Consider the following 27,431-nt stretch of genomic DNA (forward strand, 5'->3'; position numbering starts at 1 on the left):
ATATTATCTCATGCACTTTTCATGAGAAGTATTGCAGCAAACATGCTTTTCAACTGACCTTGTGCACAATGGTAGCACTTCTGACTCAAGGTCATAAGGTTGCATGTTGATATCACATCAGGGTCAAGTAGCTCTTTCGTCTATTCATAACTTGATAGATGATTGTGTTAAGATTGAAAACGGAAACTGCGTAATTCTACTGACAATAGAATAATTCGACTTTGTTGCCACCTGTAGGCAAAGTGTATAAAAAAGGTGTTTTATTTAAATTATGTAGATTAAAATCTTATCAGCAATACTATGGTGAGAAATATCATTTGAGAATTGAGTTCAAAACATAAAAAAATAATTCATGCCGGGAACAGCTAACACTTTGTTCATGCCATTGTCATCTTTGAATTTGTTAGAAAAGAGAGTTTATTACTAGATTTTACATTTTAAACTGGAAATCAATGAATCCAAATGTGATGATCTTAATTCAGCCCTCTTTATGTCTTTTCTAAACTGTGATTGAAAGTAGCAAATTTCCAAATAGCTTCCATACATTATCTCATGCACTTTTCTTGAGAAGTACTGGAGCACACATGCTTTTCAACTGAACTCGTGGCGCAACGGTAGCGCGTATGACTCCAGATCAGAAGGTTGCGTGTTCAAATCACGTCGGGGTCAATTAACTCTTTCATCTTTTCATAACTTGATTGATGCTTGGGTTAAGATTGAAACGGAAACTGCGTAATCTTACTAACAGTAGAATAACTCAACTTTGTTGCAACTTGGCAGCACAGGGTTTAACAAAGTGTTTTATTTAAATTATATAGATTAATATCTTATCAACAATACTTTGACGAGAAATATCCTTTGGGAATTGAGTTCAAAGCATTAAAAAAATGAATCCACTGTGGGAACACCTAACAGTTTGTTCACGCCATTGTCATCTTTGAATTTGTTAGAGAAGAGGGATTATTACTAGATTTTTAATTTTAAACTGGAAATCAATGAATCCGAAAGTGATTATCTTAATTCAGCCCTCTTTATGTCTTTTCTAAACTGTGATTGAAAGTAGCAAATTTCCAGATGGCTTCCATATATTATCTCATGCACTTTTCTTGAGAAGTACTTGAGCACACATGCTGTTCAACTGACCTCGTGGCGCAACGGTAGCGCAACGGTAGCGCGTCTGACTCCAGATCAGAAGGTTGCGTGTTCTAATCACGTCGGGGTCAATTAACTCTTTCATCTTTTCATAACTTGATTGATGCTTGGGTTTACATTGAAACGAAAATTGCGTAATCCTACTAACAGTAGAATAACTCAACTTTGTTGCAACCTGTCAGCACAGGGTTTAACAAAGTGTTTTGTTTAAATTATATAGATTAATATCTTATCAACAATACTTTGACGAGAAATATCCTTTGGGAATTGAGTTCAAAGCATTAAAAAAATGAATCCACTGCGGGAACACCTAACAGTTTGTTTACGCCATTGTCATCTTTGAATTTGTAAGAGAAGAGGGATTATTACTAGATTTTTAATTTTAAACTGGAAATCAATGAATCCAAATGTGATGATCTTAATTCAGCCCTCTTTATATCTTTCCCAAAATGTCATTAAAAGTAGCAAATTTCCACATGGCTTCCATATTTTATCTCATGCACTTTTCTTGAGAAGTACTGGAGCACACATGCTTTTCAACTGACCTCGTGGCGCAACGGTAGCGCGTCTGACTCCAGATCAGAAGGTTGCGTGTTCAAATCACGTCGGGGTCAATTAACTCTTTCATCTTTTCATAACTTGATTGATGCTTGGGTTAAGATTGAAACGGAAACTGCGTAATCTTACTAATAGTAGAATAACTCAACTTTGTTGCAACTTGGCAGCACAGGGTTTAACAAAGTGTTTTATTTAAATTATATAGATTAATATCTTGTCAACAATACTTTGACGAGAAATATCCTTTGGGAATTGAGTTCAAAGCATTAAAAAAATGAATCCACTGCGGGAACACCTAACAGTTTGTTTACGCCATTGTCATCTTTGAATTTGTAAGAGAAGAGGGATTATTACTAGATTTTTAATTTTAAACTGGAAATCAATGAATCCAAATGTGATGATCTTAATTCAGCCCTCTTTATATCTTTCCCAAAATGTCATTAAAAGTAGCAAATTTCCACATGGCTTCCATATTTTATCTCATGCACTTTTCTTGAGAAGTACTGGAGCACACATGCTTTTCAACTGACCTCGTGGCGCAACGGTAGCGCGTCTGACTCCAGATCAGAAGGTTGCGTGTTCAAATCACGTCGGGGTCAATTAACTCATCTTTTCATAACTTGATTGATGCTTGGGTTAAGATTGAAACGGAAACTGCGTAATCTTACTAATAGTAGAATAACTCAACTTTGTTGCAACTTGGCAGCACAGGGTTTAACAAAGTGTTTTATTTAAATTATATAGATTAATATCTTGTCAACAATACTTTGACGAGAAATATCCTTTGGGAATTGAGTTCAAAGCATTAAAAAAATGAATCCACTGTGGGAACACCTAACAGTTTGTTCACGCCATTGTCATCTTTGAATTTGTTAGAGAAGAGGGATTATTACTAGATTTTTAATTTTAAACTGGAAATCAATGAATCCGAAAGTGATGATCTTAATTCAGCCCTCTTTATGTCTTTTCTAAACTGTGATTAAAAGTAGCAAATTTCCAGATGGCTTCCATATATTATCTCATGCACTTTTCTTGAGAAGTACTGGAGCACACATGCTTTTCAACTGACCTCGTGGCGCAACGGTAGCGCGTCTGACTCCAGATCAGAAGGTTGCGTGTTCAAATCACGCCGGGGTCAATTAACTCTTTCATCTTTTCATAACTTGATTGATGCTTGGGTTTAGATTGAAACAAAAATTGCGTAATCCTACTAACAGTAGAATAACTCAACTTTGTTGCAACCTGTCAGCACAGGGTTTAACAAAGTGTTTTGTTTAAATTATATAGATTAATATCTTATCAACAATACTTTGACGAGAAATATCCTTTGGGAATTGAGTTCAAAGCATTAAAAAAATGAATCCACTGCGGGAACACCTAACAGTTTGTTTACGCCATTGTCATCTTTGAATTTGTAAGAGAAGAGGGATTATTACTAGATTTTTAATTTTAAACTGGAAATCAATGAATCCGAAAGTGATTATCTTAATTCAGCCCTCTTTATGTCTTTTCTAAACTGTGATTGAAAGTAGCAAATTTCCAGATGGCTTCCATATATTATCTCATGCACTTTTCTTGAGAAGTACTGGAGCACACATGCTGTTCAACTGACCTCGTGGCGCAACGGTAGCGCAACGGTAGCTCGTCTGACTCCAGATCAGAAGGTTGCGTGTTCTAATCACGTCGGGGTCAATTAACTCTTTCATCTTTTCATAACTTGATTGATGCTTGGGTTTACATTGAAACGAAAATTGCGTAATCCTACTAACAGTAGAATAACTCAACTTTGTTGCAACCTGTCAGCACAGGGTTTAACAAAGTGTTTTGTTTAAATTATATAGATTAATATCTTATCAACAATACTTTGACGAGAAATATCCTTTGGGAATTGAGTTCAAAGCATTAAAAAAATGAATCCACTGCGGGAACACCTAACAGTTTGTTTACGCCATTGTCATCTTTGAATTTGTAAGAGAAGAGGGATTATTACTAGATTTTTAATTTTAAACTGGAAATCAATGAATCCAAATGTGATGATCTTAATTCAGCCCTCTTTATATCTTTCCCAAAATGTCATTAAAAGTAGCAAATTTCCACATGGCTTCCATATTTTATCTCATGCACTTTTCTTGAGAAGTACTGGAGCACACATGCTTTTCAACTGACCTCGTGGCACAACGGTAGCGCGTCTGACTCCAGATCAGAAGGTTGCGTGTTCAAATCACGTCGGGGTCAAGTAACTCTTTCATCTTTTCATAACTTGATTGATGCTTGGGTTAAGATTGAAACGGAAACTGCGTAATCTTACTAACAGTAGAATAACGCAACTTTGTTGCAACCTGTCAGCACAGGGTTTAACAAAGTGTTTTATTTAAATTATATAGATTAATATCTTATCAACAATACTTTGACGAGAAATATCCTTTGGGACTTGAGTTCAAAGCATTAAAAAAATGAATCCACTGCGGGAACACCTAACAGTTTGTTCACGCCATTGTCATCTTTGAATTTGTAAGAGAAGAGGGATTATTACTAGATTTTTAATTTTAAACTGGAAATCAATGAATCCGAAAGTGATGATCTTAATTCAGCCCTCTTTATGTCTTTTCTAAACTGTGATTGAAAGTAGCAAATTTCCACATGGCTTCCATATATTATCTCATGCACTTTTCTTGAGAAGTACTGGAGCACACATGCTTTTCAACTGACCTCGTGGCGCAACGGTAGCGCGCCTGACTCCAGATCAGAAGGTTGTGTGTACAAATCACGTTGGGGTCAATTAACTCATCTTTTCATAACTTGATTGATGCTTGGGTTAAGATTGAAACGGAAACTGCGTAATCTTACTAACAGTAGAATAACTCAACTTTGTTGCAACTTGGCAGCACAGGGTTTAACAAAGTGTTTTATTTAAATTATATAGATTAATATCTTATCAACAATACTTTGACGAGAAATATCCTTTGGGAATTGAGTTCAAAGCATTAAAAAAATGAATCCACTGCGGGAACACCTAACAGTTTGTTCACGCCATTGTCATCTTTGAATTTGTTAGAGAAGAGGGATTATTACTAGATTTTTAATTTTAAACTGGAAATCAATGAATCCGAAAGTGATGATCTTAATTCAGCCCTCTTTATGTCTTTTCTAAACTGTGATTGAAAGTAGCAAATTTCCACATGACTTCCATATATTATCTCATGCACTTTTCTTGAGAAGTACTGGAGCACACATGCTTTTCAACTGACCTCGTGGCGCAACGGTAGCGCGTCTGACTCCACATCAGAAGGTTGTGTGTTCAAATCATGTCGGGGTCAATAAACTCTTTCATCTTTTCATAACTTGATTGATGCTTGGGTTAAGATTGAAACGGAAACTGCGTAATCCTACTAACAGTAGAATAACTCAACTTTGTTGCAACCTGTCAGCACAGGGTTTAACAAAGTGTTTTATTTAAATTATATAGATTAATATCTTATCAACAATACTTTGACGAGAAATATCCTTTGGGACTTGAGTTCAAAGCATTAAAAAAATGAATCCACTGCGGGAACACCTAACAGTTTGTTCACGCCATTGTCATCTTTGAATTTGTAAGAGAAGAGGGATTATTACTAGATTTTTAATTTTAAACTGGAAATCAATGAATCCGAAAGTGATTATCTTAATTCAGCCCTCTTTATGTCTTTTCTAAACTGTGATTGAAAGTAGCAAATTTCCAAATAGCTTCCATACATTATCTCATGCACTTTTCTTGAGAAGTACTGGAGCACACATGCTTTTCAACTGAACTCGTGGCGCAACGGTAGCGCGTATGACTCCAGATCAGAAGGTTGCGTGTTCAAATCACGTCGGGGTCAATTAACTCTTTCATCTTTTCATAACTTGATTGATGCTTGGGTTAAGATTGAAACGGAAACTGCGTAATCTTACTAACAGTAGAATAACTCAACTTTGTTGCAACTTGGCAGCACAGGGTTTAACAAAGTGTTTTATTTAAATTATATAGATTAATATCTTATCAACAATACTTTGACGAGAAATATCCTTTGGGAATTGAGTTCAAAGCATTAAAAAAATGAATCCACTGTGGGAACACCTAACAGTTTGTTCACGCCATTGTCATCTTTGAATTTGTTAGAGAAGAGGGATTATTACTAGATTTTTAATTTTAAACTGGAAATCAATGAATCCGAAAGTGATTATCTTAATTCAGCCCTCTTTATGTCTTTTCTAAACTGTGATTGAAAGTAGCAAATTTCCAGATGGCTTCCATATATTATCTCATGCACTTTTCTTGAGAAGTACTGGAGCACACATGCTGTTCAACTGACCTCGTGGCGCAACGGTAGCGCAACGGTAGCGCGTCTGACTCCAGATCAGAAGGTTGCGTGTTCTAATCACGTCGGGGTCAATTAACTCTTTCATCTTTTCATAACTTGATTGATGCTTGGGTTTACATTGAAACGAAAATTGCGTAATCCTACTAACAGTAGAATAACTCAACTTTGTTGCAACCTGTCAGCACAGGGTTTAACAAAGTGTTTTGTTTAAATTATATAGATTAATATCTTATCAACAATACTTTGACGAGAAATATCCTTTGGGAATTGAGTTCAAAGCATTAAAAAAATGAATCCACTGCGGGAACACCTAACAGTTTGTTTACGCCATTGTCATCTTTGAATTTGTAAGAGAAGAGGGATTATTACTAGATTTTTAATTTTAAACTGGAAATCAATGAATCCAAATGTGATGATCTTAATTCAGCCCTCTTTATATCTTTCCCAAAATGTCATTAAAAGTAGCAAATTTCCACATGGCTTCCATATTTTATCTCATGCACTTTTCTTGAGAAGTACTGGAGCACACATGCTTTTCAACTGACCTCGTGGCGCAACGGTAGCGCGTCTGACTCCAGATCAGAAGGTTGCGTGTTCAAATCACGTTGGGGTCAATTAACTCTTTCATCTTTTCATAACTTGATTGATGCTTGGGTTAAGATTGAAACGGAAACTGCGTAATCTTACTAATAGTAGAATAACTCAACTTTGTTGCAACTTGGCAGCACAGGGTTTAACAAAGTGTTTTATTTAAATTATATAGATTAATATCTTGTCAACAATACTTTGACGAGAAATATCCTTTGGGAATTGAGTTCAAAGCATTAAAAAAATGAATCCACTGCGGGAACACCTAACAGTTTGTTTACGCCATTGTCATCTTTGAATTTGTAAGAGAAGAGGGATTATTACTAGATTTTTAATTTTAAACTGGAAATCAATGAATCCAAATGTGATGATCTTAATTCAGCCCTCTTTATATCTTTCCCAAAATGTCATTAAAAGTAGCAAATTTCCACATGGCTTCCATATTTTATCTCATGCACTTTTCTTGAGAAGTACTGGAGCACACATGCTTTTCAACTGACCTCGTGGCGCAACGGTAGCGCGTCTGACTCCAGATCAGAAGGTTGCGTGTTCAAATCACGTCGGGGTCAATTAACTCTTTCATCTTTTCATAACTTGATTGATGCTTGGGTTAAGATTGAAACGGAAACTGCGTAATCTTACTAATAGTAGAATAACTCAACTTTGTTGCAACTTGGCAGCACAGGGTTTAACAAAGTGTTTTATTTAAATTATATAGATTAATATCTTGTCAACAATACTTTGACGAGAAATATCCTTTGGGAATTGAGTTCAAAGCATTAAAAAAATGAATCCACTGTGGGAACACCTAACAGTTTGTTCACGCCATTGTCATCTTTGAATTTGTTAGAGAAGAGGGATTATTACTAGATTTTTAATTTTAAACTGGAAATCAATGAATCCGAAAGTGATTATCTTAATTCAGCCCTCTTTATGTCTTTTCTAAACTGTGATTGAAAGTAGCAAATTTCCAGATGGCTTCCATATATTATCTCATGCACTTTTCTTGAGAAGTACTGGAGCACACATGCTTTTCAACTGACCTCGTGGCGTAACGGTAGCGCGTCTGACTCCAGATCAGAAGGTTGCGTGTTCAAATCACGCCGGGGTCAATTAACTCTTTCATCTTTTCATAACTTGATTGATGCTTGGGTTAAGATTAAAACGAAAATTGCGTAATCCTACTAACAGTAGAATAACTCAACTTTGTTGCAACCTGGCAGCACAGGGTTTAACAAAGTGTTTTATTTAAATTATATAGATTAATATCTTATCAACAAAACTTTGACGAGAAATATCCTTTGGGATTTGAGTTCAAAGCATTAAAAAAATGAATCCACTGCGGGAACACCTAACAGTTTGTTCACGCCATTGTTATCTTTGAATTTGTAAGACAAGAGGGATTATTACTAGATTTTTAATTTTAAACTGGAAATCAATGAATCCGAAAGTGATGATCTTAATTCAGCCCTCTTTATGTCTTTTCTAAACTGTGATTGAAAGTAGCAAATTTCCACATGGCTTCCATATATTATCTCATGCACTTTTCTTGGGAAGTACTGGAGCACACATGCTTTTCAACTGACCTCGTGGCGCAAGGGTAGCGCGTCTGACTCCAGATCAGAAGGTTGCGTGTTCAAATCACGTCGGGGTCAATTAACTCATCTTTTCATAACTTGATTGATGCTTGGGTTAAGATTGAAACGGAAACTGCGTAATCCTACTAACAGTAGAATAACTCAACTTTGTTGCAACCTGGCAGCACAGGGTTTAACAAAGTGTTTTATTTAAATTATATAGATTAATATCTTATCAACAATACTTTGATGAGAAATATCCTTTGGGAATTGAGTTCAAAGCATTAAAAAAATGAATCCACTGCGGGAACACCTAACAGATTGTTCACGCCATTGTCATCTTTGAATTTGTGAGAGAAGAGGGATTATTACTAGATTTTTAATTATAAACTTGAAATCAATGAATCCGAATGTGATGATCTTAATTCAGCCCTCTTTATGTCTTTTCTAAGCTGTGATTAAAAGTAGCAAATTTCCAGATGGGGTCCATATATTATCTCATGCACTTTTCATGTGAAGTATTGCAGCAAACATGCTTTTCAACTGACCTTGTGCACAATGGTAGCACTTCTGACTCAAGGTCATAAGGTTGCATGTTGATATCACATCAGGGTCAAGTAGCTCTTTCGTCTATCATAACTTGATAGATGATTGTTTTAAGATTTAAAACGGAAACTGCGTAATTCTACTGACAATAGAATAATTCGACTTTGTTGCCACCTGTAGGCAAAGTGTTTAAAAAGGTGTTTTATTTAAATTATGTAGATTAAAATCTTATCAACAATACTTTGGTGAGAAATATCATTTGAGAATTGAGTTCAAAACATAAAAAAATAATCCATGCCGGGAACAGCTAACACTTTGTTCATGCCATTGTCATTTTTGAATTTGTAAGAAAAGAGAGTTTATTGCTAGATTTTACATTTTAAACTGGAAAACCCTGAATCTGAATGTCATGATCTTAATTCATCCTTGTTTATATCTTTCCCAAAATGTCATTAAAAGTAGCACATTTCCACATGGCTTCCATATTTTATCTCATGCACTTTTCTTGAGAATTACTGGAGCACACATGCTTTTCAACTGAACTCGTGGCGCAACGGTAGCGCGTCTGACTCCAGATCAGAAGGTTGCGTGTTCAAATCACGTCGGGGTCAATTAACTCTTTCATCTTTTCATAACTTGATTGATGCTTGGGTTAAGATTGAAACGGAAACTGCGTAATCTTACTAACAGTAGAATAACTCAACTTTGTTGCAACTTGGCAGCACAGGGTTTAACAAAGTGTTTTATTTAAATTATATAGATTAATATCTTATCAACAATACTTTGACGAGAAATATCCTTTGGGAATTGAGTTCAAAGCATTAAAAAAATGAATCAACTGTGGAAACACCTAACAGTTTGTTCACGCCATTGTCATCTTTGAATTTGTTAGAGAAGAGGGATTATTACTAGATTTTTAATTTTAAACTGGAAATCAATGAATCCGAAAGTGATGATCTTAATTCAGCCCTCTTTATGTCTTTTCTAAACTTTGATTAAAAGTAGCAAATTTCCAGATGGCTTCCATATATTATCTCATGCACTTTTCTTGAGAAGTACTGGAGCACACATGCTTTTCAACTGACCTCGTGGCGCAACGGTAGCGCGTCTGACTCCAGATCAGAAGGTTGCGTGTTCAAATCACGCCGGGGTCAATTAACTCTTTCATCTTTTCATAACTTGATTGATGCTTGGGTTTAGATTGAAACGAAAATTGCGTAATCCTACTAACAGTAGAATAACTCAACTTTGTTGCAACCTGTCAGCCCAGGGTTTAACAAAGTGTTTTGTTTAAATTATATAGATTAATATCTTATCAACAATACTTTGACGAGAAATATCCTTTGGGAATTGAGTTCAAAGCATTAAAAAAATGAATCCACTGCGGGAACACCTAACAGTTTGTTTACGCCATTGTCATCTTTGAATTTGTAAGAGAAGAGGGATTATTACTAGATTTTTAATTTTAAACTGGAAATCAATGAATCCAAATGTGATGATCTTAATTCAGCCCTCTTTATATCTTTCCCAAAATGTCATTAAAAGTAGCAAATTTCCACATGGCTTCCGTATTTTATCTCATGCACTTTTCTTGACAAGTACTGGAGCACACATGCTTTTCAACTGACCTCGTGGCGCAACGGTAGCGCGTCTGACTCCAGATCAGAAGGTTGCGTGTTCAAATCACGTCGGGTTCAATTAACTCTTTCATCTTTTCATAACTTGATTGATGCTTGGGTTAAGTTTGAAACGGAAACTGCGTAATCCTACTAACAGTAGAATTACTCAACTTTGTTGCAACCTGGCAGCACAGGGTTTAACAAAGTGTTTTATTTAAATTATATAGATTAATATCTTATCAACAATACTTTGACGAGAAATATCCTTTGGGAATTGAGTTCAAAGCATTAAAAAAATGAATCCACTGCGGGAACACCTAACAGTTTGTTTACGCCATTGTCATCTTTGAATTTGTAAGAGAAGAGGGATTATTACTAGATTTTTAATTTTAAACTGGAAATCAATGAATCCAAATGTGATGATCTTAATTCAGCCCTCTATATCTTTCCCAAAATGTCATTAAAAGTAGCAAATTTCCACATGGCTTCCATATTTTATCTCATGCACTTTTCTTGAGAAGTACTGGAGCACACATGCTTTTCAACTGACCTCGTGGCGCAACGGTAGCGCGTCTGACTCCAGATCAGAAGGTTGCGTGTTCAAATCACGTCGGGGACAATTAACTCTTTCATCTTTTCATAACTTGATTGATGCTTGGGTTAAGATTGAAACGGAAACTGCGTAATCTTACTAATAGTAGAATAACTCAACTTTGTTGCAACTTGGCAGCACAGGGTTTAACAAAGTGTTTTATTTAAATTATATAGATTAATATCTTGTCAACAATACTTTGACGAGAAATATCCTTTGGGAATTGAGTTCAAAGCATTAAAAAAATGAATCCACTGTGGGAACACCTAACAGTTTGTTCACGCCATTGTCATCTTTGAATTTGTTAGAGAAGAGGGATTATTACTAGATTTTTAATTTTAAACTAGAAATCAATGAATCCGAAAGTGATGATCTTAATTCAGCCCTCTTTATGTCTTTTCTAAACTGTGATTAAAAGTAGCAAATTTCCAGATGGCTTCCATATATTATCTCATGCACTTTTCTTGAGAAGTACTGGAGCACACATGCTTTTCAACTGACCTCGTGGCGCAACGGTAGCGCGTCTGACTCCAGATCAGAAGGTTGCGTGTTCAAATCACGCCGGGGTCAATTAACTCTTTCATCTTTTCATAACTTGATTGATGCTTGGGTTTAGATTGAAACGAAAATTGCGTAATCCTACTAACAGTAGAATAACTCAACTTTGTTGCAACCTGTCAGCCCAGGGTTTAACAAAGTGTTTTGTTTAAATTATATAGATTAATATCTTATCAACAATACTTTGACGAGAAATATCCTTTGGGAATTGAGTTCAAAGCATTAAAAAAATGAATCCACTGCGGGAACACCTAACAGTTTGTTTACGCCATTGTCATCTTTGAATTTGTAAGAGAAGAGGGATTATTACTAGATTTTTAATTTTAAACTGGAAATCAATGAATCCAAATGTGATGATCTTAATTCAGCCCTCTTTATATCTTTCCCAAAATGTCATTAAAAGTAGCAAATTTCCACATGGCTTCCGTATTTTATCTCATGCACTTTTCTTGACAAGTACTGGAGCACACATGCTTTTCAACTGACCTCGTGGCGCAACGGTAGCGCGTCTGACTCCAGATCAGAAGGTTGCGTGTTCAAATCACGTCGGGTTCAATTAACTCTTTCATCTTTTCATAACTTGATTGATGCTTGGGTTAAGTTTGAAACGGAAACTGCGTAATCCTACTAACAGTAGAATTACTCAACTTTGTTGCAACCTGGCAGCACAGGGTTTAACAAAGTGTTTTATTTAAATTATATAGATTAATATCTTATCAACAATACTTTGACGAGAAATATCCTTTGGGAATTGAGTTCAAAGCATTAAAAAAATGAATCCACTGCGGGAACACCTAACAGTTTGTTTACGCCATTGTCATCTTTGAATTTGTAAGAGAAGAGGGATTATTACTAGATTTTTAATTTTAAACTGGAAATCAATGAATCCAAATGTGATGATCTTAATTCAGCCCTCTATATCTTTCCCAAAATGTCATTAAAAGTAGCAAATTTCCACATGGCTTCCATATTTTATCTCATGCACTTTTCTTGAGAAGTACTGGAGCACACATGCTTTTCAACTGACCTCGTGGCGCAACGGTAGCGCGTCTGACTCCAGATCAGAAGGTTGCGTGTTCAAATCACGTCGGGGACAATTAACTCTTTCATCTTTTCATAACTTGATTGATGCTTGGGTTAAGATTGAAACGGAAACTGCGTAATCTTACTAATAGTAGAATAACTCAACTTTGTTGCAACTTGGCAGCACAGGGTTTAACAAAGTGTTTTATTTAAATTATATAGATTAATATCTTGTCAACAATACTTTGACGAGAAATATCCTTTGGGAATTGAGTTCAAAGCATTAAAAAAATGAATCCACTGTGGGAACACCTAACAGTTTGTTCACGCCATTGTCATCTTTGAATTTGTTAGAGAAGAGGGATTATTACTAGATTTTTAATTTTAAACTAGAAATCAATGAATCCGAAAGTGATGATCTTAATTCAGCCCTCTTTATGTCTTTTCTAAACTGTGATTAAAAGTAGCAAATTTCCAGATGGCTTCCATATATTATCTCATGCACTTTTCTTGAGAAGTACTGGAGCACACATGCTTTTCAACTGACCTCGTGGCGCAACGGTAGCGCGTCTGACTCCAGATCAGAAGGTTGCGTGTTCAAATCACGCCGGGGTCAATTAACTCTTTCATCTTTTCATAACTTGATTGATGCTTGGGTTTAGATTGAAACGAAAATTGCGTAATCCTACTAACAGTAGAATAACTCAACTTTGTTGCAACCTGTCAGCCCAGGGTTTAACAAAGTGTTTTGTTTAAATTATATAGATTAATATCTTATCAACAATACTTTGACGAGAAATATCCTTTGGGAATTGAGTTCAAAGCATTAAAAAAATGAATCCACTGCGGGAACACCTAACAGTTTGTTTACGCCATTGTCATCTTTGAATTTGTAAGAGAAGAGGGATTATTACTAGATTTTTAATTTTAAACTGGAAATCAATGAATCCAAATGTGATGATCTTAATTCAGCCCTCTTTATATCTTTCCCAAAATGTCATTAAAAGTAGCAAATTTCCACATGGCTTCCGTATTTTATCTCATGCACTTTTCTTGACAAGTACTGGAGCACACATGCTTTTCAACTGACCTCGTGGCGCAACGGTAGCGCGTCTGACTCCAGATCAGAAGGTTGCGTGTTCAAATCACGTCGGGGTCAATTAACTCTTTCATCTTTTCATAACTTGATTGATGCTTGGGTTAAGTTTGAAACGGAAACTGCGTAATCCTACTAACAGTAGAATTACTCAACTTTGTTGCAACCTGGCAGCACAGGGTTTAACAAAGTGTTTTATTTAAATTATATAGATTAATATCTTATCAACAATACTTTGACGAGAAATACCCATTGGGATTTGAGTTCAAAGCATTAAAAAAATGAATCCACTGCGGGAACACCTAACAGTTTGTTCACGCCATTGTTATCTTTGAATTTGTAAGAGAAGAGGGATTATTACTAGATTTTTAATTTTAAACTGGAAATCATTGAATCCGAAAGTGATGATCTTAATTCAGCCCTCTTTATGTCTTTTCTAAACTGTGATTGAAAGTAGCAAATTTCCACATGGCTTCCATATTTTATCTCATGCACTTTTCTTGAGAAGTACTGGAGCACACATGCTTTTCAACTGACCTCGTGGCGCAACGGTAGCGCGTCTGACTCCAGATCAGAAGGTTGCGTGTTCAAATCACGTCGGGGTCAATTAACTCTTTCATCTTTTCATAACTTGATTGATGCTTGGGTTAAGATTGAAACGGAAACTGCGTAATCTTACTAACAGTAGAATAACTCAACTTTGTTGCAACTTGGCAGCACAGGGTTTAACAAAGTGTTTTATTTAAATTATATAGATTAATATCTTATCAACAATACTTTGACGAGAAATACCCATTGGGATTTGAGTTCAAAGCATTAAAAAAATGAATCCACTGCGGGAACACCTAACAGTTTGTTCACGCCATTGTTATCTTTGAATTTGTAAGAGAAGAGGGATTATTACTAGATTTTTAATTTTAAACTGGAAATCAATGAAACCAAAAGTGATGATGTTAATTCAGCCCTCTTTATGTCTTTTCTAAACTGTGATTGAAAGTAGCAAATTTCCAGATGGCTTCCATATATTATCTCATGCACTTTTCTTGAGAAGTACTGGAGCACACATGCTTTTCAACTGACCTCGTGGTTAGTGTTGAGCGATACCTTCCGATATCGGAAAGTATCGGTATCGGAAAGTATCGGCCGATACCGTCAAAGTATCGGATCTAATCCGATACCGATACCCGATCCCAATGCAAGTCAATGGGACGAAAATATCGGAATTAAAATAAATCCTTTCTTTCCTTGTAGGTTAATTCTACATGAAGGAAAACAACTAAGAATAATGTAGGCTGTATTGGGGGACGTGGCGGAGACATTAAAGGCACAGAGGTTTAGCCCAATGTAATAGAATAGCAGGATTTTGTTTTTTTTTATGACGTTCGGCGGTAGAAAGATTTTGACTATGTTAATTTTTTTTTTATTTTGTCAGATATTGATGTTTCACTACTTCCACGCCCTTCACCTTCTTTTTTACTTCTCCCACACTTTCTTCTTCATTATCCTCATCATCAGCTTCTTTGACATCAACTTCTTCACCTTATTCATCTTCTTCTTCATCTTCTACCTATTATTTTTTTGGTTACATTGTTCATATTCTTTTTATTTTACTATTATCTTCATCATATTCTACTTCTTCATCATATTCTTATTTGTGTTAGGCATTCCCGTAGTTGTTATCTATAAAAGTTTGAAGATTACACCTTCCGTTCTGCCTGTCACAAAACAGTTACATTTGTCCGCGTTCAGTTTGGCCTGCAGCATCAGGCTTTATCCAGGGGCACCACGAGGAGGAATGGACTCACCCCCATACACTGCTTAGTCTTCTTCTGCTTATAATTTAGATAATATTTTTTGCTCTGATATTTAGTGTTATGCTTAATGTTCTTCTGCTCTTTGTTCTGCAGCCTCTTGTTCTTCTGCTTCTCGGTCTTCCAGGTCGTCGTCGTCTCCAGGGTCGTCGTCTCCGGGGTCATCGTCATCGGGGTGGTCTTCAGGGTCATCGTCTCCAGGGTCGTCGTCATCACGGTGGTTGTCGTCTCTGGTGTCGTCGTCATCTTAGGGGTGGTCTTCCGGGTCATCGTGTTTAGTCTCTTGAACTTGGAAATGTAGCAGAAGGTACAAGAAGGCTGAGAAAATGCCGAGAACCAGCTGATGGAACTGGAACTCGGATGGCTACCCGAAGGTCCAAGAGCCAATGGAACTACCGAGGACCAGCTGACGTTACTGGAACCCGGTTACTAAGCAGGAGGTACCCGTGCCTGAAAGCACTACCAAGGACCACCTGACGTTGGTGGAACTCGGATACCCAGAGGGAGGCACCTAAGCCAAAGGCTCTGCCCGGAACCAGCTGACGGTACTGGAACCAGGATGGGGAGCAGAAGGTACAAGCGCAAAAGACACTGCCGAGAACCAGCTGACGGTGCTGGAACCCGGATGGGTAGCCGAAGGTCCAAGAGCCAATGGAACTACCAAGGACCAGCTGACGTTACTGGAACCCGGTTACTAAGCAGGAGGTACCCGTGCCTGAAAGCACTACCAAGGACCACCTGACGTTGGTGGAACTCGGATACCCAGAGGGAGGCACCTAAGCCAAAGGCTCTGCCCGGAACCAGCTGACGGTACTGGAACCAGGATGGGGAGCAGAAGGTACAAGAGCAAAAGACACTGCCGAGAACCAGCTGACGGTGCTGGAACCCGGATGGGTAGCCGAAGGTCCAAGAGCCAATGGAACTACCGAGGACCAGCTGACGTTACTGGAACCCGGTTACTAAGCAGGAGGTACCCGTGCCTGAAAGCACTACCAAGGACCACCTGACGTTGGTGGAACTCGGATACCCAGAGGGAGGCACCTAAGCCAAAGGCTCTGCCCAGAACCAGCTGACAGTACTGGAACCAGGATGGGGAGCAGAAGGTACAAGAGCAAGTGTCTGCGTGGCTTTTGCAGGACACGATGCCGGCTGCACAGCAGGGGAACAGCTGGCGGTGCTGAACCCCACTGACACATTGGCGAGGTGTTTGGCTCTGTGCAGCCAGCACTTCCGGACAGCAACTAGCGTTGTTGGAGCCCGGGCTCTGCCGGTGGAGCAGAGTGTAGGCCGAAGCCTAATTGAACCGATTTCAAAGGTAACCTTTAACCCCCCCCTCAGGGGTTACAAACTAGAAGAGCCACAGCTTATGCAGCAGTAGTGCTGCACAAGTCAAAGGTTGCTCTTTTAATTTTGCTCCTTGCACACGCCGAATGAAACACGTATAACATTTAGCCCTTTATACAGTCAAACTGTGTTGGAGGCGCGAGTTCCCTTTGTAATGAGACGCAGCACAGATGTCAAGAATCCCACCTTGGTGCTGGGTGCAGCCTCCTGAGCGTTGTTATTTGCTGTACAGGAGTCTGCGCTGTCGTGTTATCCCCCGGCCTAGCGCTGTTAGCGCTGCCCATCTTCTGACCTCATTTAATGTCGGCCGGTGCGGTTCGCGATGACCATGAATCCCAGCCCCGCAGTGTCTTAACATTGTTAAAACACTGTGGGGCTGGGATTCATGGCCTGGCGCAGCACATATGTTGGCCTCTCGCACTCGGGTCCTTACACCCGCTTCAGACTGTGCGGCGTCAGCTGATCCCTTATCGCATGCCACGGCCATGAAGCCGCACAGTCTGAAGAAGGCGGAAGGAGATGAGTGACAACAGGCGAAGATATGCACTGCTCATGCCCATCAATCACACCCTCGCAGTCCCAATAAATAAGACACCGAGGGGCGTTGTGTGGGTCAGGGCGGCCGCAGAGGCGCAGGCAGCCAAAGAATGATGCCAGAAGACGGGCAGCGCTACCAAGGGGGTTGCAGCGTGTCATTACAAAGGAAAGTCACACCACCGGGACGGTTAAATGGTCACACAGAGGACACATTTTAGACGTGTTTTCAGTTCCACATGTGCGAGGAGAATACGTTTATGAGCCACCTTGCACACATGCAGCATTACCGCTGTACGAGGTGGCTGTAAAACGTACAAATGCCTGGGGGAGGGGGGACAGGTTCCCTTCAATTTCAGTTCTTGTGTCTGCGTGGCTTTTGCAGGACACGATGCCGGCTACACAGCAGGGGAACAGCTGGCGGTGCTGGACCCCACAGACACATTGGCTGGTGTTTTTCTCTGTGCAGCTAGCAGTACCGGGCCCCAACTGGCGGTGTTAGAGCCCGGGGTCAGCAGGAGGAGGAGCAGGAGGAGGAGCAAGGGGGAGGGAAGTGTAGGCCGAAGCCTGCAGTGGCGGCAGCTTTGGGTCTGTTGTGCCTGCGTGGCGGTCGCAGGACACGTTGCCGGCTACACAGCAGGGGAACAGCTGGCGGTGCTGAACCCCACTGACACATTGGCGAGGTGTTTGGCTCTGTGCAGCCAGCACTTCCGGACAGCAACTAGCGTTGTTGGAGCCCGGGCTCTGCCGGTGGAGCAGAGTGTAGGCCGAAGCCTAATTGAACCGATTTCAAAGGTAACCTTTACCCCCCCCCTCAGGGGTTACAAACTAGAAGAGCCACAGCTTATGCAGCAGTAGTGCCGCACAAGTCAAAGGTTGCTCTTTTAATTTTGCTCCTTGCACACGCCGAATGAAACACGTATAACATTTAGCCCTTTATACAGTCAAACTGTGTTGGAGGCGCGAGTTCCCTTTGTAATGAGACGCAGCACAGATGTCAAGAATCCCACCTTGGTGCTGGGTGCAGCCTCCTGAGCGTTGTTATTTGCTGTACAGGAGTCTGCGCTGTCGTGTTATCCCCCGGCCTAGCGCTGTTAGCGCTGCCCATCTTCTGACCTCATTTAATGTCGGCCGGTGCGGTTCGCGATGACCATGAATCCCAGCCCCGCAGTGTCTTAACATTGTTAAAACACTGCGGGGCTGGGATTCATGGCCTGGCGCAGCACATATGTTGGCCTCTCGCACTCGGGTCCTTACACCCGCTTCAGACTGTGCGGCGTCAGCTGATCCCTTATCGCATGCCACGGCCATGAAGCCGCACAGTCTGAAGAAGGCGGAAGGAGATGAGTGACAACAGGCGAAGATATGCACTGCTCATGCCCATCAATCACACCCTCGCAGTCCCAATAAATAAGACACCGAGGGGCGTTGTGTGGGTCAGGGCGGCCGCAGAGGCGCAGGCAGCCAAAGAATGATGCCAGAAGACGGGCAGCGCTACCAAGGGGGTTGCAGCGTGTCATTACAAAGGAAAGTCACACCACCGGGACGGTTAAATGGTCACACAGAGGACACATTTTAGACGTGTTTTCAGTTCCACATGTGCGAGGAGAATACGTTTATGAGCCACCTTGCACACATGCAGCATTACCGCTGTACGAGGTGGCTGTAAAACGTACAAACGCCTGGGGGAGGGGGGACAGGTTCCCTTCAATTTCAGTTCTTGTGTCTGCGTGGCTTTTGCAGGACACGATGCCGGCTACACAGCAGGGGAACAGCTGGCGGTGCTGGACCCCACTGACACATTGGCTGGTGTTTTTCTCTGTGCAGCTAGCAGTACCGGGCCCCAACTGGCGGTGTTAGAGCCCGGGGTCAGCAGGAGGAGGAGGAGGAGCAAGGGGGAGGGGAGTGTAGGCCGAAGCCTGCAGTGGCGGCAGCTTTGGGTCTGTTGTGCCTGCGTGGCGGTCGCAGGACACGTTGCCGGCTACACAGCAGGGGAACAGCTGGCGGTGCTGAACCCCACTGACACATTGGCGAGGTGTTTGGCTCTGTGCAGCCAGCACTTCCGGACAGCAACTAGCGTTGTTGGAGCCCGGGCTCTGCCGGTGGAGCAGAGTGTAGGCCGAAGCATAATTGAACCGATTTCAAAGGTAACCTTTAACCCCCCCCTCAGGGGTTACAAACTAGAAGAGCCACAGCTTATGCAGCAGTAGTGCCGCACAAGTCAAAGGTTGCTCTTTTAATTTTGCTCCTTGCACACGCCGAATGAAACACGTATAACATTTAGCCCTTTATACAGTCAAACTGTGTTGGAGGCGCGAGTTCCCTTTGTAATGAGACGCAGCACAGATGTCAAGAATCCCACCTTGGTGCTGGGTGCAGCCTCCTGAGCGTTGTTATTTGCTGTACAGGAGTCTGCGCTGTCGTGTTATCCCCCGGCCTAGCGCTGTTAGCGCTGCCCATCTTCTGACCTCATTTAATGTCGGCCGGTGCGGTTCGCGATGACCATGAATCCCAGCCCCGCAGTGTCTTAACATTGTTAAAACACTGCGGGGCTGGGATTCATGGCCTGGCGCAGCACATATGTTGGCCTCTCGCACTCGGGTCCTTACACCCGCTTCAGACTGTGCGGCGTCAGCTGATCCCTTATCGCATGCCACGGCCATGAAGCCGCACAGTCTGAAGAAGGCGGAAGGAGATGAGTGACAACAGGCGAAGATATGCACTGCTCATGCCCATCAATCACACCCTCGCAGTCCCAATAAATAAGACACCGAGGGGCGTTGTGTGGGTCAGGGCGGCCGCAGAGGCGCAGGCAGCCAAAGAATGATGCCAGAAGACGGGCAGCGCTACCAAGGTGGTTGCAGCGTGTCATTACAAAGGAAAGTCACACCACCGGGACGGTTAAATGGTCACACAGAGGACACATTTTAGACGTGTTTTCAGTTCCACATGTGCGAGGAGAATACGTTTATGAGCCACCTTGCACACATGCAGCATTACCGCTGTACGAGGTGGCTGTAAAACGTACAAACGCCTGGGGGAGGGGGGACAGGTTCCCTTCAATTTCAGTTCTTGTGTCTGCGTGGCTTTTGCAGGACACGATGCCGGCTACACAGCAGGGGAACAGCTGGCGGTGCTGGACCCCACTGACACATTGGCTGGTGTTTTTCTCTGTGCAGCTAGCAGTACCGGGCTGTTGTGAATTTGCTTTTTGCTCCCTCTAGTGGTTACTAGTTTTTTGACTCTGGTTTTTCTGTCATTCCTTTTATCCGCACCTGGGTCGTTAGTTAGGGATGTTGCTATATAAGCTCCCTGGACCTTCAGTTCAATGCCTGGCAACGTAGTTATCAGAGCTAGTCTGCTGTGCTCTTGTCTACTGATCCTGGTTCCAGTTATATCAGCTAAGTCTGCCTTTTGCTTTTTGCTATTTGTTTTGGTTTTGTATTTTTGTCCAGCTTGTTCCTAATCTATTTCCTGACCTTTGCTGGAAGCTCTAGGGGGCTGGTGTTCTCCCCCCGGACCGTTAGACGGTTCGGGGGTTCTTGAATTTCCAGTGTGGATTTTGATAGGGTTTTTGTTGACCATATAAGTTACCTTTCTTTATTCTGCTATCAGTAAGCGGGCCTCTCTGTGCTAAACCTGGTTCATTTCTGTGTTTGTCATTTTCCTCTTACCTCACCGTCATTATTTGTGGGGGGCTTCTATCCAGCTTTGGGGTCCCCTTCTCTGGAGGCAAGAAAGGTCTTTGTTTTCCTCTACTAGGGGTAGCTAGATTCTCCGGCTGGCGCGTGTCATCTAGAATCAACGTAGGAATGATCCCCGGCTACTTCTAGTGTTGGCGTTAGGAGTAGATATATGGTCAACCCAGTTACCACTGCCCTATGAGCTGGATTTTTGTATTCTGCAGACTTCCACGTTCCTCTGAGACCCTCGCCATTGGGGTCATAACAGTTTGCCAGGCCAGTATTAAATGTTTAATGCATTGCAGAAGAGGGATTATAAGAAAGAAGATTCTGAGTTTTTTTTTTCTTCTTCCCCTTTACCTCAGAGTGGCTATGCTTGCTGCAGACATGAATGTCCAGACCTTGATTACAAGTGTGGACCAGCTGGCTACTCGTGTGCAGGGCATACAAGACTATGTTATCAGAAATCCTAGGTCAGAACCTAAAATACCGATTCCTGAACTGTTTTCCGGAGACAGGTTTAAGTTTAGGAATTTCGTGAATAATTGTAAATTGTTTTTGTCCCTGCGACCCTGTTCATCTGGAGATTCTGCTCAGCAAGTAAAAATTGTTATTTCGTTCTTACGGGGCGACCCTCAGGATTGGGCTTTTTCGCTGGCGCCAGGAGATCCGGCATTGGCTGATCTTGATGCGTTTTTTCTGGCGCTCGGTTTACTTTATGAGGAACCCAATCTTGAGATTCAGGCAGAAAAGGCCTTGCTGGCTATGTCTCAGGGGCAGGACGAGGCTGAAGTGTATTGCCAAAAATTTCGGAAATGGTCCGTGCTGACACATTGGAACGAGTGTGCACTGGCCGCTAATTTTAGAAATGGTCTTTCTGAAGCCATTAAGAATGTTATGGTGGGTTTTCCCATTCCCACAGGTCTGAATGATACTATGGCACTGGCTATTCAAATTGACCGGCGGTTGCGGGAGCGCAAAACCGCAAATTCCCTCATGGTGTTGTCTGAACAGACACCTAATTCGGTGCAATGTGATAGAAAAACCGCAAATTCCCTCATGGTGTTGTCTGAACAGACACCTGATTTAATGCAATGTGATAGAATCCTGACTAGAAATGAGCGGAAAATTCATAGACGCCGGAATGGCTTGTGCTACTACTGTGGTGATTCTACACATGTTATCTCAGCATGCTCTAAACGTATAGCTAAGGTTGTTAGTCCTGTCACCGTTGGTAATTTGCAACCTAAATTTATTCTGTCTGTAACTTTGATTTGCTCACTGTCATCTTATCCTGTCATGGCGTTTGTAGATTCAGGTGCTGCCCTGAGTCTCATGGATCTCTCATTTGCTAAGCGCTGTGGTTTTACTCTTGAACCATTAGAAAATCCTATTCCTCTTAGGGGTATTGATGCTACACCATTGGCAGCAAATAAACCGCAGTATTGGACACAGGTTACCATGTGCATGACTCCTGAACACCGCGAGGTGATACGTTTCCTGGTTTTACATAAAATGCATGATTTGGTTGTTTTAGGGCTGCCATAGTTACAGACCCATAATCCAGTCCTGGACTGGAAGGCTATGTCAGTCTCAAGTTGGGGCTGTCGTGGTATTCATGGGGATTCCCTGCCTGTGTCTATTGCTTCTTCTACGCCTTCGGAAGTTCCGGAGTATTTGTCTGATTATCAGGATGTCTTCAGTGAGTCTGAGTCCAGTGCACTGCCTCCTCATAGGGACTGTGACTGTGCTATAGATTTGATCCCAGGCAGTAAATTTCCTAAGGGAAGACTGTTTAATCTGTCGGTACCTGAACATACCGCTATGCGTTCATATATCAAGGAGTCTCTGGAGAAAGGACATATTCGTCCGTCTTCTTCCCCTCTTGGTGCGGGATTCTTTTTTGTGGCAAAAAAGGACGGATCTTTGAGACCTTGTATTGATTATCGGCTTTTAAATAAGATCACTGTCAAATTTCAGTATCCTTTACCGCTGTTGTCTGACTTGTTTGCCCGGATTAAGGGTGCCAAGTGGTTCACCAAGATAGACCTTCGTGGTGCGTACAACCTTGTGCGCATTAAGCAAGGTGATGAATGGAAAACCGCATTCAATACGCCCGAAGGTCATTTTGAGTACTTGGTGATGCCTTTTGGGCTCTCCAATGCGCCTTCAGTTTTTCAGTCCTTTATGCATGACATTTTCCGGAAGTATCTGGATAAATTTTTGATTGTTTATCTGGATGATATTTTGGTTTTTTCTGATAATTGGGATTCGCATGTGGAGCAGGTCAGGTTGGTCTTTAAAATTTTGCGTGAAAATTCTTTGTTTGTCAAGGGCTCAAAGTGTCTCTTTGGTGTACAGAAGGTTCCCTTTTTGGGGTTCATTTTTTCCCCTTCTGCTGTGGAGATGGACCCAGTCAAGGTCCGAGCTATTCTTGATTGGACTCAGCCCTCGTCAGTTAAGAGTCTTCAGAAGTTCTTGGGCTTCGCTAACTTCTACCGTCGTTTTATCGCTAATTTTTCTAGCATTGTGAAACCTTTGACGGATATGACCAAGAAGGGCTCCGATGTAGCTAACTGGGCTCCTGCTGCCGTGGAGGCTTTCCAGGAGTTGAAACGCCGGTTTACTTCGGCGCCTGTTTTGTGCCAGCCTGACGTCTCACTTCCCTTTCAGGTTGAGGTGGATGCTTCGGAGATTGGGGCAGGGGCCGTTTTGTCGCAGAGAGGCCCGGGTTGCTCTGTTATGAAACCTTGTGCCTTTTTCTCTAGGAAGTTTTCGCCTGCCGAGCGAAATTATGATGTGGGCAATCGGGAGTTGTTGGCCATGAAATGGGCATTTGAGGAGTGGCGTCATTGGCTCGAGGGTGCTAAGCATCGTGTGGTGGTCTTGACTGATCACAAAAATCTGATGTATCTCGAGTCTGCTAAACGCCTTAATCCGAGACAGGCCCGCTGGTCATTGTTTTTCTCCCGCTTTGATTTTGTTGTCTCGTATTTACCAGGTTCAAAGAATGTGAAGGCCGATGCTCTTTCTAGGAGCTTTGTGCCTGATGCTCCTGGAGTCGCTGATCCTGTTGGTATTCTTAAAGATGGAGTTATCTTGTCAGCTATTTCTCCGGATCTGCGACGTGTGTTGCAGAGATTTCAGGCTGATAGGCCTGAGTCTTGTCCACCTGACAGACTGTTTGTCCCGGATAAGTGGACCAGCAGAGTCATTTCCGAGGTTCATTCCTCGGTGTTGGCAGGTCACCCGGGAATTTTTGGCACCAGAGATCTGGTGGCCAGGTCCTTTTGGTGGCCTTCCTTGTCAAGGGATGTGCGGTCATTTGTGCAGTCCTGTGGGACTTGTGCTCGAGCTAAGCCTTGCTGTTCTCGTGCCAGCGGTTTGCTCTTGCCCTTGCCTGTCCCGAAGAGACCTTGGACACATATCTCCATGGATTTCATTTCTGATCTTCCGCTATCTCAGGGCATGTCCGTTATCTGGGTGATATGTGATCGCTTCTCCAAGATGGTCCATTTGGTTCCTTTGCCTAAGCTGCCTTCCTCTTCCGATCTGGTTCCTGTGTTTTTCCAGAACGTGGTTCGTTTGCACGGCATCCCTGAGAATATTGTGTCAGACAGAGGATCCCAGTTCGTTTCCAGGTTCTGGCGATCCTTTTGTAGTAGGATGGGCATTGATTTGTCGTTTTCGTCTGCTTTCCATCCTCAGACTAATGGACAGACGGAGCGAACCAATCAGACTTTGGAGGCTTATTTGAGGTGTTTTGTCTCTGCTGATCAGGACGATTGGGTGACATTCTTGCCGTTGGCTGAGTTTGCCCTTAATAATCGGGCTAGTTCCGCCACCTTGGTTTCGCCTTTTTTCTGCAACTCTGGTTTCCATCCTCGCTTTTCTTCGGGTCATGTGGAGCCTTCTGACTGTCCTGGGGTGGATTCTGTGGTGGATAGGTTGCAGCAGATCTGGAATCATGTGGTGGACAACTTGAAGTTGTCACAGGAGAAGGCTCAGCGCTTTGCCAACCGCCGCCGCGGTGTGGGTCCCCGACTACGCGTTGGGGATTTGGTATGGCTTTCTTCCCGCTTTGTTCCTATGAAGGTCTCCTCTCCCAAATTTAAACCTCGTTTTATTGGGCCTTACAAGATATTGGAAATCCTTAATCCTGTATCTTTTCGTCTGGATCTTCCTGTGTCGTTTGCTATTCACAATGTATTTCATAGGTCCTTGTTGCGGCGGTACATTGTGCCTGTAGTTCCTTCTGCTGAGCCTCCTGCTCTGGTGTTGGTTGAGGGCGAGTTGGAGTACGTGGTGGAGAAGATCTTGGATTCTCGCCTCTCCAGGCGGAGGCTTCAGTACCTGGTCAAGTGGAAGGGCTATGGTCAGGAGGATAATTCCTGGGTGGTCGCCTCTGATGTTCATGCGGCCGATTTGGTTCGTGCCTTTCATGCCGCTCATCCTGATCGCTCTGGTGGTCGTGGTGAGGGTTCGGTGACCCCTCACTAAGGGGGGGGTACTGTTGTGAATTTGCTTTTTGCTCCCTCTAGTGGTTACTAGTTTTTTGACTCTGGTTTTTCTGTCATTCCTTTTATCCGCACCTGGGTCGTTAGTTAGGGGTGTTGCTATATAAGCTCCCTGGACTTTCAGTTCAATGCCTGGCAACGTAGTTATCAGAGCTAGTCTGCTGTGCTCTTGTCTACTGATCCTGGTTCCAGTTATATCAGCTAAGTCTGCCTTTTGCTTTTTGCTATTTGTTTTGGTTTTGTATTTTTGTCCAGCTTGTTCCTAATCTATTTCCTGACCTTTGCTGGAAGCTCTAGGGGGCTGGTGTTCTCCCCCCGGACCGTTAGACGGTTCGGGGGTTCTTGAATTTCCAGTGTGGATTTTGATAGGGTTTTTGTTGACCATATAAGTTACCTTTCTTTATTCTGCTATCAGTAAGCGGGCCTCTCTGTGCTAAACCTGGTTCATTTCTGTGTTTGTCATTTTCCTCTTACCTCACCGTCATTATTTGTGGGGGGCTTCTATCCAGCTTTGGGGTCCCCTTCTCTGGAGGCAAGAAAGGTCTTTGTTTTCCTCTACTAGGGGTAGCTAGATTCTCCGGCTGGCGCGTGTCATCTAGAATCAACGTAGGAATGATCCCCGGCTACTTCTAGTGTTGGCGTTAGGAGTAGATATATGGTCAACCCAGTTACCACTGCCCTATGAGCTGGATTTTTGTATTCTGCAGACTTCCACGTTCCTCTGAGACCCTCGCCATTGGGGTCATAACACCGGGCCCCAACTGGCGGTGTTGGAGCCCGGGGTCAGCAGGAGGAGGAGAGGGAGCAGAGTGTAGGCCGAAGCCTGCACTGGAGCAAGTTGAAAGGGAAACTTTAACCCCCCCCCAGGCATTTGTAGCTGAAAGAGCCATCGTGTACAGCACTAATGCTGGAAAAGGTAAACTTAGCTCTTTTAATTATGGTCCTTGCACATGCTGAACCTAACACTTATGAAAAGTGTCCCCTCCTACCGTGATACCATCCGGTAGGTGGAACTTTCCTTTGTGATGTGACGCAGCACAGCCGTCATTCTCACCCCCTTGGCGCCGTGCGCCGCCTCCTCAGCGTTGTTTGAATCAGTCCCGGAGCCTGCGCTGTTAGGTTAGCCCTTGGCCATGCACAAATTTTGCGCTGCCCGTCTTCTGACATCATTTGGTGTCAGGCTGGCTACGCGTGTGCGGCCGCGCTGGCCGAGATCCCGCCTCGTACTGTCTTCTGATTTCATCCCACTGGGGGCCTGAGATCTGTGGCCATGCGCAGTGCATATCCTCGCCTCTCACTCCCCTCCCTACGGCTTCTTCAGACTGTGCGGTGTCACGGCCGTGGCATGCTATTAGGGACCAGCTGACACCGCACAGTTTGAAGAAGCCGTAGTGAGATGAGTGAGAGGTGGAGGTTCAGATATGCACTGCGCATGTCCATGGATCTCAGGCCCCCAGTGGGATGAAATCAGAAGACAGTACGAGGCGGGATCTCGGCCACCGCGGCCGCACAGGCGCAGCCAGCCTGACACCAAATGATGTCAGAAGACGGGCAGCGCAAAATGTGTGCATGGCCAAGGGCTAACCTAACAGCGCAGTCTCCGGGACTGATTCAAACAACGCTGAGGAGGCGGCGCACGGTGCCAAGGGGGTAAGAATGACGGCTGTGCTGCGTCACATCACAAAGGAAAGTTCCACCTACCGGACGGTATCACGGTAGGAGGGGACACTTTTCATAAGTGTTAGGTTCAGCATGTGCAAGGAGCACCACGAAAAGAGGCACTTTTTCCCTTTGCATCATTACTGCTGCACAAGGTGGCTCCTTCAGTAACAAACGCCTGGGGGGGGGGGACAGGTTCCCTTAAATTTAACTTGTTGTGCCTGTGTGGCG

At 42.6% G+C, this 27,431-nt stretch overlaps 19 non-coding genes across 19 annotated transcripts; all 19 read left to right on the plus strand.

The window, feature by feature from the left end:
• The first annotated feature begins 1,694 nt into the window (after nt 1-1,694).
• TRNAW-CCA (transfer RNA tryptophan (anticodon CCA)) lies at nt 1,695-1,766 on the plus strand. Its single transcript has one exon. It is a non-coding gene; the product is annotated as a tRNA-Trp (tRNA).
• A 471-nt stretch (nt 1,767-2,237) lies between these two features.
• TRNAW-CCA (transfer RNA tryptophan (anticodon CCA)) lies at nt 2,238-2,309 on the plus strand. Its single transcript has one exon. It is a non-coding gene; the product is annotated as a tRNA-Trp (tRNA).
• Nucleotides 2,310-2,776: 467 nt separating this feature from the next.
• TRNAW-CCA (transfer RNA tryptophan (anticodon CCA)) lies at nt 2,777-2,848 on the plus strand. The gene has a single exon. It is a non-coding gene; the product is annotated as a tRNA-Trp (tRNA).
• A 1,025-nt stretch (nt 2,849-3,873) lies between these two features.
• Nucleotides 3,874-3,945, plus strand: TRNAW-CCA (transfer RNA tryptophan (anticodon CCA)). The gene has a single exon. It is a non-coding gene; the product is annotated as a tRNA-Trp (tRNA).
• A 1,010-nt stretch (nt 3,946-4,955) lies between these two features.
• On the plus strand, nt 4,956-5,027 carry TRNAW-CCA (transfer RNA tryptophan (anticodon CCA)). Its single transcript has one exon. It is a non-coding gene; the product is annotated as a tRNA-Trp (tRNA).
• Nucleotides 5,028-6,595: 1,568 nt separating this feature from the next.
• Nucleotides 6,596-6,667, plus strand: TRNAW-CCA (transfer RNA tryptophan (anticodon CCA)). The gene has a single exon. It is a non-coding gene; the product is annotated as a tRNA-Trp (tRNA).
• Nucleotides 6,668-7,138: 471 nt separating this feature from the next.
• TRNAW-CCA (transfer RNA tryptophan (anticodon CCA)) lies at nt 7,139-7,210 on the plus strand. Its single transcript has one exon. It is a non-coding gene; the product is annotated as a tRNA-Trp (tRNA).
• Nucleotides 7,211-7,681: 471 nt separating this feature from the next.
• TRNAW-CCA (transfer RNA tryptophan (anticodon CCA)) lies at nt 7,682-7,753 on the plus strand. Its single transcript has one exon. It is a non-coding gene; the product is annotated as a tRNA-Trp (tRNA).
• A 471-nt stretch (nt 7,754-8,224) lies between these two features.
• On the plus strand, nt 8,225-8,296 carry TRNAW-CCA (transfer RNA tryptophan (anticodon CCA)). Its single transcript has one exon. It is a non-coding gene; the product is annotated as a tRNA-Trp (tRNA).
• Nucleotides 8,297-9,303: 1,007 nt separating this feature from the next.
• Nucleotides 9,304-9,375, plus strand: TRNAW-CCA (transfer RNA tryptophan (anticodon CCA)). The gene has a single exon. It is a non-coding gene; the product is annotated as a tRNA-Trp (tRNA).
• Nucleotides 9,376-9,846: 471 nt separating this feature from the next.
• TRNAW-CCA (transfer RNA tryptophan (anticodon CCA)) lies at nt 9,847-9,918 on the plus strand. The gene has a single exon. It is a non-coding gene; the product is annotated as a tRNA-Trp (tRNA).
• A 471-nt stretch (nt 9,919-10,389) lies between these two features.
• TRNAW-CCA (transfer RNA tryptophan (anticodon CCA)) lies at nt 10,390-10,461 on the plus strand. Its single transcript has one exon. It is a non-coding gene; the product is annotated as a tRNA-Trp (tRNA).
• Nucleotides 10,462-10,930: 469 nt separating this feature from the next.
• Nucleotides 10,931-11,002, plus strand: TRNAW-CCA (transfer RNA tryptophan (anticodon CCA)). Its single transcript has one exon. It is a non-coding gene; the product is annotated as a tRNA-Trp (tRNA).
• A 471-nt stretch (nt 11,003-11,473) lies between these two features.
• Nucleotides 11,474-11,545, plus strand: TRNAW-CCA (transfer RNA tryptophan (anticodon CCA)). The gene has a single exon. It is a non-coding gene; the product is annotated as a tRNA-Trp (tRNA).
• Nucleotides 11,546-12,016: 471 nt separating this feature from the next.
• Nucleotides 12,017-12,088, plus strand: TRNAW-CCA (transfer RNA tryptophan (anticodon CCA)). The gene has a single exon. It is a non-coding gene; the product is annotated as a tRNA-Trp (tRNA).
• Nucleotides 12,089-12,557: 469 nt separating this feature from the next.
• Nucleotides 12,558-12,629, plus strand: TRNAW-CCA (transfer RNA tryptophan (anticodon CCA)). The gene has a single exon. It is a non-coding gene; the product is annotated as a tRNA-Trp (tRNA).
• Nucleotides 12,630-13,100: 471 nt separating this feature from the next.
• On the plus strand, nt 13,101-13,172 carry TRNAW-CCA (transfer RNA tryptophan (anticodon CCA)). The gene has a single exon. It is a non-coding gene; the product is annotated as a tRNA-Trp (tRNA).
• Nucleotides 13,173-13,643: 471 nt separating this feature from the next.
• Nucleotides 13,644-13,715, plus strand: TRNAW-CCA (transfer RNA tryptophan (anticodon CCA)). Its single transcript has one exon. It is a non-coding gene; the product is annotated as a tRNA-Trp (tRNA).
• Nucleotides 13,716-14,186: 471 nt separating this feature from the next.
• Nucleotides 14,187-14,258, plus strand: TRNAW-CCA (transfer RNA tryptophan (anticodon CCA)). Its single transcript has one exon. It is a non-coding gene; the product is annotated as a tRNA-Trp (tRNA).
• The last annotated feature ends 13,173 nt before the right edge of the window (nt 14,259-27,431 follow it).

This window comes from Ranitomeya variabilis, chromosome 5, assembly GCF_051348905.1.
Source record: "Ranitomeya variabilis isolate aRanVar5 chromosome 5, aRanVar5.hap1, whole genome shotgun sequence".
In the NCBI taxonomy this organism is placed as follows: Eukaryota; Metazoa; Chordata; class Amphibia; order Anura; family Dendrobatidae; genus Ranitomeya; species Ranitomeya variabilis.